The sequence below is a fragment of the Sus scrofa genome, chromosome 2 (genome assembly GCF_000003025.6).
Source record: "Sus scrofa isolate TJ Tabasco breed Duroc chromosome 2, Sscrofa11.1, whole genome shotgun sequence".
NCBI classification, from domain to species: domain Eukaryota; kingdom Metazoa; phylum Chordata; class Mammalia; order Artiodactyla; family Suidae; genus Sus; species Sus scrofa.
In genome coordinates, this window is record NC_010444.4 from 110960821 (window position 1) to 110973451 (window position 12631).

Below are 12631 nucleotides of genomic sequence, written 5' to 3' on the forward strand. Positions count from 1 at the left end.
TTAAATTGAAACCCACTGCTGTATTTACTGTAGATGGTGTTTCAGGGAACTGAATCTAATATAATTTCTTCACTTATCTAATCATATTGAAGGGATGTTTTGGCCAACCTGTTACAAGGAGAGTAAGTAATGAAACAGGAAGAGATGATGTTATGTTTTATGATGTTTCATATTGTTCTGTTACTATTTGATTGTAAGAAGTAGTGAGTCATTTGGATTAAACATGTCAGAGTATATAATGACTGCTGATAATAGTTGAAGTAAAATCTAGCCCTGTGTCTGTGAAAGGAGCACAGAAAACTCAGGCAGGACTGTTACAAAGGCCCACAACTGTAATGCAGTGTTAAACTCTTGGGTGTAATTATACACAAAACTCACATAAACCACAGTGTAAAGTTCCCCTCTCCCCTCAGAGTTATGTGAAGCAGCTGTTCTATACAGAGGCTCTACCCAGTTTCAGTAGGAAATCAGGAAAAATCTTAATCTTTTTTACTTATTTGATTTATGTCTATCCTAGAGCCTTTCAGAAAAAAAACTACTATACCTGGGGATAAAGAGGGGATCTAATCCAAAACTTCAAATGTTTTGAAACTTTACTAATGGAATGAATTTTTTCTATCATTTATAAAAAATGATAAAAATAATAGGTGATAGGTAACTGATAGTCTATAGGTAAGTAGATTGATTGACTGATAGAAGGAACAAACCTAGAATAAAGAATGATAGTTCTGGGAGTTCCTGTCGTGGCGCAGTGGTTAACGAATCCAACTAGGAACCAAGAGGTTGCAGGTTCGATCCCTGGCCTTGCTCAGTGGGTTAATGATCCGGCGTTGCTGAGAGCTATGGTATAGGTTGCAGATGTGGCTCGGATCCCACGTTGCTGTGGCTCTGACGTAGGCTGGCAGCTACAGCTCTGATTAGACCCCTAGCCTGGGAACCTCCCATATGCCACGGGAGCGGCCCAAGAAATGGCAAAAAGACAAAAAAAAAAAAAAAGAATGATAGTTCTCAGTGCTACCATAAGTGCTCACTGGACATGTAGTAGAAATAAAAAAGCATAGTTCAAAAAGCTAAATACAAAGTCAGAGATTCATAATTTGTTCCCTTCTCCTCCTCTTTCCTTCCTCTACATATAACTTAAACTGTAAATTTGATTGTTTTCTCACTAGGACTAACCAGTGATGCATATGAAACAGTTTTCTTAAAAAAAAAGTTATATTCATAAAATAGTACAGCCAAATATACAAGAGCAAAATTCTATGACATTTAACTTATTTGAAAAATAAACTTTAATTTAAAAAATGGGGACATTGGGCTTTAATTTACAATAGGCAGAGCTGTTTAACTACAAATTGACCTAGATATTAGATGGACTTATCTTACTTTAAAAAAAAATAATTTGAGCCACTTAACACAGCTTGATTCAAGATTGAGTATAGAGGGACTTCCATTGTGGTGCAGCAGAAATGAACCTGACTAGTATCCACAAGGACGCAGGTTCAATCCCTGGCCTTGCTCAGTGGGTGGGGGATCTGGTCTTTCCCTGAACTGTGGTGTAGTTTGCAGACATGACTAGGATATTGCATTGCTGTGGCTGTGGTGTAGGCCAGCAGCCATAGCTCCAATTCTATGCCTAGCTGGGGAACTTTCATATGCTGCAGGTACAGCCCTCTCTCATATATATATATATATATATATATATATATATATATATATAATATATATATATAGAGAGAGAGAGAGAGAGAGAGAGAGAGAGAGAGAGTATAGAGCCATCGCAAGTGTTTCTATTCCATCTCTGAAGCTTATCCAGAAATTTTCTGGCATTTACATCTATCTCTGACATAGTTCTAATAGCTCTCAGCAGAGTTCTATCTTAGCAAAGACCTAAGGCAATCCAGTATAGAGAAGTTAAGTTCCACAGAGTCTGGAGGACACTAAGGCACTGAGGAATAAGAGGGTATGAAAGTATAAAGACAGCCAGGGGAGGCTGGGATAGTTGAGGGATTTATGTGTGTTTTGAATAGTTTTCCTATAAAGTATATTGTATTGTCAGTGCACTTTGTCTTGTTTTGATACATTTCTCTGAATGTTTTACTCTCAGGTAGGGTTAAAAAAAAAAGTATTTAGGGGAGGGGAGTTCCTGTCCTGGCTCAGCAGAAACAAATCTGACTAGTATCCATGAAGAAGCAGTTTTGATCCCTGGCCTCTCTCTCTCTCAGTGGGTTAAGGATCTGGTGTAGCGATGAGCTGTGGTCTAAGTCACAGATGCGACTCAGATCTGGTGTTGCTGTGACTGTGGCATAGGCCAGCTGCTATAGATCTGATTTAACCCCCAGTCTGGGAACCTCCATATGCTGCGGGTGTGACCCTGAAAAGACATTAAGACAAACGAAAGTATTTAGGGGAATCTTTCATTCTATTCCATTCTCCAAGTCCTCTTAGGTAACTTGGGGGTAGAGTTGAGAAGTGGAAGCTGAGGAATTTTTTTTTTTTCCATAAAGGATGAGAAAATAGATGTTTTAACTCAGCCCCTGTTACATTACTTTTGTAGATAGGAAGGTGCACTAAATGAGCTTCTGAATAAATGTTACAGCACAGATGAAGCTACAAATAATAAAGCTGAATTATTTTAAAAAGCCAAAAAAAAAATGGTGTACATACTATATAACACCAACTACTTAAAATTTTAAGAAGTATCATTTAATATGTAGTATCAGAAAGCAGATCTGTGGTTTCCTGGGGATAAGAAAGTGTTTAGGGAAAGTGAGAGGGAAGGATTACAAATGGGCAGGAAAAATTTGGGAGTGAGTATGTTAATTACAGTGACTGTTTTGTCCTTTTCACAAGCATATACATGTATCAAAATTAATCACATTGTAGTCTCTAAATATGTACAGTTTATTGCATGTCAATTTTATCTCAGTTAAGCTAATATTAGATACCCAAAAATAAGGAATTGAAAACAATCAGAATGATACTAGAAACATATAAAACAAAAACTTGGTATGCCTGACTTTTGAGGTATATTCAACAACCCATACTAGAAAACAAACTTGTTGATCTATTTTTTCAAACATTGTTTCCAGACTTTTTGTCATTTCATGGTCCCAGCAACTCCAAGATTTGTTTCTCATAATATTATTAAAATACAGGTTATTTGGAATCAAAATATATTTAAAATAATGTTAAGAATACAGTGTTATTACTGTTTTTCAATTTCTATATGTCATGTTAACATTTTAATGGCTGGCTTAAACTAATTTAAATTTCTTAGATAAAATGATTAATTGTGGTTCACTTATTAATTTAGGATTTTGCCTTTACTTCTCTAACTCTTTAGCCTGCAAGGTATACTCAGACAGAAAAAGAGAACACCCCTTTATTTTTTATTGTGCTAGCTTAGAATTCTTTTCTGCCTGACTTTCCCTAAACACATCTGAAGACTATTTATAACTGGATTATCAGTCAATTTTTGATAACTTGAAAAATAAAAGTAACATTGAGTCAAAAATCAAACTTAACTTAGTTTTCCAATTTAGTATTAAAATTTCCTTCCATTGTCATGTGTGTGCTTTCTTATGAATGGTTTTTGAAGTGATATCTTGGAATTTTGTAGATAAACCTTCCTTTATCTCAACCTATGTTACGTCAGAAATCTTAAAGTCAAATCAACAACTCATCATAGGAGTGTGTGTGTGTGTGTGGGTGTGTCAGCATAATTTTAAATTTATACCCTAGAGAATTTTGAATTTCTAAGTATTGATGGCTGTTATTGTCCTTCTGATGGTTGCCACAAAGCCTAAAGGAATATTTGAATGATATCTAAAAACTATGAAAGGTATTGACTTAGAAATTTAGGACTCATTAGTATTAAATGCCTCCTTGCTTAGAGCAGTTTGGTTCTCTGACCAACAATATTGGTACTACAAGAGAAAGTAGAAATGCAAATTTAGAGCTCTACTTTAGATCTAGGTCAAAAATCTTCTGTTTTAATCAGTCATTCAGGTGATTCTGATTTGCAGTTTGAGAACCATTCTCCTAGAGGAACATCTTCACTGTCAACTTAAGTCTTGGGGAAAAAAAAAAAAAAAGCTAAGAAAACAGTAGCTATCTGTGAAAACAACTAAGACTCTGATTCACTAGAGAAAACACACTCACATCAATGTACACATGTACACACCAACACACAAGATCTTCACAATTACCGAATACAGAGAATCTCTCTCATGTTTATTGCCACCAGCAGATTCAATTAGTTTCTCATTCAAAAAGTGAATTTAAACTGACATTTTTATAGATTAAACTTGAATAAGAATCCCTAGGAACAATTCCAACACTTTAGCCTAAAATAATCCACCTCACTGGGAAGATAACTAAGCGATATAAAGTTCTTCTCAGTTAAAATACACAAAAAATAAACAAACAATAACAACAACAAAAACCCTTAAACTTCTACCCCTTCAAATTTCAACAGTTCCTTTTCAACGAAGCATGGTAAAAATGCAGAACACGGAGGTGAAACAATTGAAACTCATATCAGAATAGATCAGCATGTTGCAGAGACTGAGAAAATGCTACAAGCTCCCAGCTGGGAAAACTTGTAATTGCAACCAGCCAGAACATTGATATAGAGATAGCAAAATTACTAACAAGGGAAAAAGAAAATTTAGGAGACAAATAGAGGAAGCGTTCTCCTATGTATGACAAGAACTCTAGTAAATATGACAAAGTGCTCGTCAAGAGCAGAATGTTGAACTGGCGTGAAGAAAATATAAAATTGATTACTACAATGACAAGCTACATAAAATGCCGTAATAACAGCACAGGAACTCATTTCAAATAAAAGTGAAATAAAAACACTCTCCCAAATTAAAGGGGAAAATGTGAACAAAACTAAACTTCTTGCTTTGGGCAATTTTGTAACCATTGTCAAAAGCAATCAAGACTAATGGTAACATTATCATAACGCAAGAATACATATGGCTCTAGGGATTTCTTCAACATATACATCTACAGCCCCAGCTCCTGTGACATTAGGAAAACAGCAATCTAGGAGCTAATACCCCATTACTGTAGAATTTGAACAAAGCTATGTGATAAAATTCATTTCTAAGCCAAGAAGTATCTCTTCCTTGATTCAGGCACATAAAAATACAGGGAGGCAGAAATATACTTCACTTAACATATTTGGAATTGCAACACTATGTTTATCGATGCCAACTCAAAAATTTATCACTGCATCTGTTTATTAGTGAAGTTTTGTTCTAAAGTCAGAGAATTAAAGGGATCAAGAAGACTCTAGATTTCATTTACAATGGTTATCCCAGAAAAGATGTTCAGCTGGAAAAAAAAAAAAAAAGAAAATGAAAAAGAAATGACAAGTGCTGTAAGTGATTGCTAAATAAATAAATGTCTGGTGAATATGAAGACTGCTGCTGTCCTTAGACCTGATTATTGCTTACTCTAACCAATCAGATTCTACTGGAAAAGATATCCTGGGCTGGAGGGCAGTCATGGTACCTTTTATTAACAATAGATATATAAAGCACTTTCCAAGTTACTGACAGTAGATGCATAGAATAATACTCACCTGGATCAGGTGAGTTAGTCCTCACTGGTGTAGATGGCTCCTAGGCTTCAAAATTCCCAATGGTCCCCAAACCAAAAACTTGAGCACTAGCCAAGAAGTGAATAACCAGAACTATGAAGATCCTGGCAACCCTGTAGAGAGAAGGCCTCTGTGAATTAAACAGTGCTCTCTGCTCTCCTATCTTTTATACTGGTGTTCATGTTACCCCTCACCCACATTTCTCCTTCACATAAAGTGATTGCCTTAGTTTGGTTTTGCTTTGGAGCAGCAATATTTTCCACCTTCCACAGGCATAAGAAAGTAGTCCACCACAGTGGATAGGCTAGTTTATATTTAAAAATACAAAACTCTAAATACAGGCTTATACATAGGCAATTAGAAGTTGTGAGGGTACAAAAAACCATCCTGTTATTGCTCACTACATATCACTTTGTAACATTTATTTTTTTTAACCATGCCCATGTGTTTACTTTTCAAATAAACTATTTTAAGATCACAATTATCTATTCAAAATTTTCTCAGTCTCATTTAATCTATGTGATTGAACATCGCTGTCATTAAAAAAATTTTGAGAAATAAACAATTTGGGGCAAAAAATTAAAAAAATATATAAAGTAAAATTCCTTACCAAAATAATTTTCTTAAAACAAAAATATATTTATAATAAAGTGTTCTATAAGATTCAATGTTTTTCAATTTTTCATTGCTACTTTTAACTCTCCTGTCTCTAAAATGAAAATATTTAGGTATTTTAGAAGAAAATATGGATGCCAGACTTCCTCCCATCCCTCTCAGTACTCAATGTCTCTTTTTTTTTCCTAGATTTTTATCTCCTTCCATATATCACCATTTCCTCAAACACATAGAAATAAATATATATACACGTATATATATAAAGCCAGGACTATATTCTATTTTTCCTCTCATAGTTTTTACCTCCAACAACCTCAGTTCTTTCCCTTCTCACCTTCACAGGATGTAGTGAACCAGCCCGTAAAACACTGACCAGCTTAAACTGATTCTGCCTCCTTAAATAGGCTGTTGATTAATCAAATTGAAATAGCACCAGCTTAAACTGATTTTGCCGCCTTAAACAGATTGTTGATTAAACAAACCTGGAGTAATTTTACAGAGACAGCACTGCACATATGCAAGAAACCCATGACTCCAGATAACCTTAGAATCAAGAACCTTCATAACTCAGAGAATAGAAATGTTGCCACTGGCACCATTGATGAAATGAGAAGTCCTTCAATAAGGAAAATCTGCCTTCCAGCAGCATAAGTAGCTTTTATTAATTGATTCAAGCATAACCAATCTGCCTCCAGTTTGAAATTTCCTTAACTCTGTTTTTTTCCTGAAACCTGGACTGCAGAGACAGATTTGAGTTCTGCCTCCTAACTCTTTGCCAGTCAACCTCACAATAAAGATCTTTTTTTCTCAAAAGCCAGTGGCATTGGCTTCTATACACATCAGGTGTATGCCTTTGCTCTCTAACAACATATTTTGGAATACTTTCCTAAGCTTCGTCCATGCATCCTGACACTGTACTGCAATAATCTATGCAACCCTCTTCCACCCACTTTAACTGCTTTGTGTATTGTCAACTCCTGGACCTCAGAGGAAGATCCTATAAAATAGTAATGACAGCAGTGCATTGATTTAAATGCTAGTTCAATATATTAAAAAGGAATAGGAATTTCTGTTGTGGCTCAGCAGAAATGAATCTGACTAGGAACCATGAGGTTGCAGGTTCAATTGCTGGCCTCGCTCAGTAGGTTAAGGATCCCGCATTGCCGTGAGTTGTGGTGTAAGTTACAGATGTGGCTCGGATCTGGTGTTTCTGTGGCTGTGGCATAGGCTGGCGGCTACAGCTCAGATTCAACCCCTAGCCTGGGAACCTCCATATGCCACGGGTGCAGCCCTAAAAGAAAAAAAAAAAAAAAAAAAAAACAACTAACCACCATGCAATTATGTTAAATGTTAACATACAAGGATAAGAAAACCAAGGGAAATCTTTGAAAACAACTGAATTAATTGTCAGAGTCAAGGAAAAAAAAAAACAAATAGCAGTTAAAGACTATTTAGAAAATGAAAATAGGAATATTAAAAAAACTCAGCCATTAAAAAAACAAATATGAAATCTTGCCATTTGGGGCAACATGGATGGAAGGGTTGTATGCTAAGCAAAATAAGTCAGACAAAAAAGACACATATCTTATGATTTCATTCATATGTGGAATATAAAAACAAACCAACAAGAATATGTGAATAAACGAAAAAAAAAAAAAGAAGATAGTTGTGGTTACCAGAGAAATAATGGGGAGAGAATGAAATGGGTGATTGGGATCAAGTATATGATGCCAGACAGAAAAACTTTTTGGTGATGAACATGTTATAGTATACACAGAAGTAGAAATATAAAACTGTACACCTTAGATATAATTTTATAAACCATTGTTACATCAATAAAAAAATAATTTAAAAAAAGAATTGCACAGTTCTAATAGGCCCAGCAGGAGAGCATGTTTTGGTTTAATTCTATATTTTTGGAATTTGACTTAAAGATTGCTTCATAATACATCTGTGGGCATATCACTGTATGAGTTATCATTTATTTAAAGTCCCTAGGTACTGGGCATTTAATATGTACATGTATATAATATATAGGAATATACTTCAGGTAGGCAGGAAGGCCAAGGTTCTTAGGGGCTGAGGGCATCAAAAAGACTTACCTTGAGAGACCGACCTTTACTTTATCCTCACATAAGCACACAGGAATCTGTTGGTATTATTATCACTTATTTGAAGTAATGGACTGCAATAGATATATCCAGAGACTACAGAAGTTTCCAATGAATATGAATGACTTCCCCCTACTCCCCCAGGGGAGCACAGAGCCCTCACATCGTGAGAGAATCTGAAAGAGGGTGTCAGCCACAGCAGGACATGGCTGTGCAACATTGAAGGGGCGGAGGGTCTTTTCCTGTAGTCAAGGAGGACAAATGACCTAGAGTCTTGCTTTGTACAATTATCTTCATGTAATTACATTTGTATGCCTATGCATATATAGTGTATATATATATATATTTATATACAAAGGTATGTAGTAAACATGTATCCGTCTGTTCTATTTTATATATGGTACTGTAATTCTTTTGATTTATTTTTCCACATTCTCATAATTATTCCATTGGAATAAATTCCTGGATTTGAAGTAAGGATGTGGATGGGGATGGGTAAAGGGTATTGCATGCATTGTTTTTTGTGCTATGTATATTATCTTTCATTTATGTTTTATTAAGTATATCTTCTAAATTCTTTAAGCAGTTTGAATAAAAACATTTTCTCTGTATTTTTGGATTTATGTTTTCCTATTTCTTATTCTTATGAATTTGTGTTATCTTTCTCCTCTTATTTGAGTATGTCAAAATTGTTTTAAATACTTTTTTCAATATACAAACTATGTGTTTTGTGGGATAAAGGCTATAGCACACTGGTGGACTTGTTGGCATTCTCATGGAGATATGTCAGAAGCTGATTGCTGTTCTGGTTCCACGGAAGTGATCTCAGGAATGTTCTTGGATCAGGCTATACGTTCCCCAAGAATCTTAAGCTGATTGATGAAAACATTCTTCCTCATTGAGTGGGGATGCAGTGTCCCTAGAGGTTAGTATTGAAAAGTCTAACCCTCTGAGAGCTGTGATGAATCTTTGATGAGTCACTATACAAATACATGTGTCTATGGTCATTTGTAAAGACACTCTGTTTTCTGACACAGCAATTCCCATCTTCATCCTAATTATTTCCTGCATTTTATTCATTTTAAAGATATTTTACTATTATTTTTCTAGCTTTTTGTCCACTGGATTACTTATCTTTTTAACTGGAATTATTCAATAGAAGTAGCTTAGTTATATCTCCTTGCAGTTACACCTTTCCTCTATTTTACTAATTTTGTATTTAATATTCTTCTTTTCCATCATTCTAGAGTTTTAATTGTTCCAAACACTACCCTTCACCCCATCCCTTTCTTTCTCCTCAACAGCTTCAATTGTTGTTTTCTATTCAATGGGCTATCAGAAATCTCTCTTCCATGAGTCCCTGTGTTTTAAATTTCCATGCCCTTGTTTATATACTCTCTCCACTTACAGACAACAGACAACTGGGCTCTGCAAGTGGGATTACGAAGACATTGCTGCTGCTATCTGGGAGTCACTTTCTAGTGTGAAGACTTATGTAAACAGAGAACAATGACTCTAGAGTGCAATGCAGTACATTCATAAAGTTATGAACAATTATACTTTCAATATAGTTTTTGAAAATCAAAAGGCATCATATCACCTCCTCTAAGTCTATAAAGAAATTCTTGCTCATTGTTATCTAAATTGTACCTATACTGTCTTAATTCCAGCCCTCAGTCAAATGTGGCTCTCAACTAAGCTAAGAATTTATTAATGAGTCCCAGATTTGTTAATTCTGTAAGATTTTGAATTAGTGCTTACTTTTATCTGTTTTATTTAAGTTTTCATTGTATTTCCAGGATAGCATGATAAAAATTAAACATTTATCACTGTAATTCAGTTTACAGAATAATATTCTTTCTCGTATCAATGAAGAAAATCAATGCATTTTGTCCAAAAGTCATGGCATCATTTGGTACTTTATACTATATACATACATTCATTCATCTGGGCAGAAAAATTTTTGAAGAAAAAATTCTGCAATTTAAATCAGTTTTAACATATGTTTTCGCCATTAATTAAAACTTCTCTAAATTTTGTGAATTTTTTGAAGACAGTTTTCTTAAATGTGTAAACCAAATTGGAACAATGTTTTTAAATATATTTTCAATGTATCATTAACCTAGTTGCTTAATATAAATTTACATTAAGTGCCTACTAAGTTTAAGATGTTGTATTACATATTAAGACCTAGACAATGTGATCTTTATCCTCAAGGAGCTTAGAGTCTAATGGAATTGAGGAGAGATATAAACATATCTATAAGACAAAGCAGAATGTGCTAAGTATTATGAGAGTTTTACTATTTGCTATTACAGCACAGTCTGTGGCCTTTGCCAATTACTTCCAACTGGGAGAATTATGGACCCTATAAGGAAAACAAGTACTGTAACCTGAAAGCTGTGTATGCTTTGAGCAAGTGAAAATGAGGGAAAGGAACTCTACTCTGGGCAAAGATTCGGCACCAAGTCAAGAAAGTTTAAAGTGTGGTTTAGGAGCAGAAATTATTTATATGTGATTAAATAGTAGGGGATAGGAGAAGGATTTCTGAGAGACAGGTAAGTTGACAGGTGATTAACAAGAAGCTTGCTTGCATTTAATCTTGCAAAATTGACCCAGAAAAGTTTGTATCTCATTCTTTTGTTACTTGGAGTGAGTTAGATCTAATGGAAACAACTTTAGGAACAGGTTCATTGATGTCTTCACAGTTGCATTGTCTCAGTCACCAATTTAGGAATATATCTCAACTAAGGAATATTAAAATAAGATTCTTAATGACAGACTGTGGATTTTTTATTTGATTATTAACACCTTAGCTGCTAACTTTAACATCGTGCTCTATTTGTCAGCTTTCTTAACACTAGCTCTGATGAAAAGTTTCTTTGTGTGGAGTTCTGAAAGTGATGTCACACTGCTATTTATTAATTCCTTTTCTGAAAACAAATTTGCAGAGCTGAACTACTAATTTAGTCAATGCATCATTACTATCACCTGAGGTGTTCACATTGTTTTGTTAATATAGCACAACAAAAGGCTGCTTCTAGGCTTTCCGAGTTGTAGACACCAACATTTTCAATTTAGTAACTCTTCAGTAATTCTTCTGATCCAACTGAATTTTACTCTATTTTCCTTGAGAAGTATTGGAAAAATTTCAGATCTCATTACCTCACCAACTATCCTCCTAGCCCCATAAGAAAAAAAAGCAAAACAATTTCCATAGATCTTCATCATAATTGATTCTCCAAGATATCTTTGCACAGTCCCATTAAAATGGTGGCGTTGCTATATTTCTCAGCAAGAATTTTCTAAATAACTTATTCATATACAAAGCAGTAAAAATGCAACTTTTGCTGTAAAATTGGCCAATGCATAGGATTTCAAAGCAGCTGAAACAAAATAAAATGTTCAAGTCATTCTTTCTGATAGAATGCTAAAAAGCCGGGTAGTTAATAATGTTCATTCACAGCATTGTGCAGTATAATCTATCAATGTATTTATCACTTTCAAATTATTTGTGTCACTTTTAAATTTGAGTACCCAGTCTTCAGAATTTAAACTCCAAATATTGTGTGTTCTTTAAAATGAGGATCAAAACATGTGTAATAAATTTTATTTAATGCTTTTAATGATAGAACCCTTGAATAATCTTGCTTTAATATTAAGCATTATTACAGCCAGTGTTTCATTTTTTTCTTAAGATCTTATTTATACTTGTAAAAGAAAGAAAAAAAATAAAAATAGAAACCAGATCATTTTGTTAGCCGTGCCTCGCAAAACAAAATCAAACAAAACTATTGAGACAAACAGAATTAAATAAAAAGTACATAATGTCAACCTTCCCAACTCACATGTTCTAGATATCCTAGTTTTGCCAGAGGTTTTGAATAATATTGCAGACCCTGAGAAAGTGCTTTCAAGAGAAAAGCCAGTAAAATCCCTTCCCTCCCCCACTCCTGCCACCAAAAAATGGCTGAGGTAAATGCACACAAGTCCTTTAGAGAATTCTTCATATATGCTTTCTGGTTTGCTCAGTGAATGAGCACCAAATCACTGGAGATTTTATGCCCAGTGACTTCTCACCAGGCAGATTCTAATTTGGCAATGGTTCTAGGGTCCTCCTGGTGAGAAAGCTGCTCCTGGCAGAAGCTCCCTCACTGATGGAGGGAGGTGTTTCCGGCCATGGCTCTGTTCTCTTTAGACAGGCTTGAGATCACATCTGTTCCTAGGGCTCCAAGCCCAAGGGACCTCTGAGTGAAGCACCACCACAGAGAACTCTGCATATTCTGGTTAAATA

At 34.9% G+C, this 12631-nt stretch overlaps 1 long non-coding RNA gene across 2 annotated transcripts in view; it reads right to left on the minus strand.

Moving 5' to 3' along the window:
• The window catches only part of LOC110259433, a 628822-nt gene extending 622235 nt beyond the window's left edge, over nucleotides 1-6587 (minus strand). For both annotated transcript variants that reach the window (XR_002341842.1, XR_002341843.1), the window contains exons 1-2: nucleotides 6530-6587; nucleotides 5594-5724 (exon numbers count right to left, since the gene is read on the minus strand). This is a non-coding gene — a long non-coding RNA (uncharacterized LOC110259433). The remainder of the gene's footprint in view (nucleotides 1-5593; nucleotides 5725-6529) is intronic.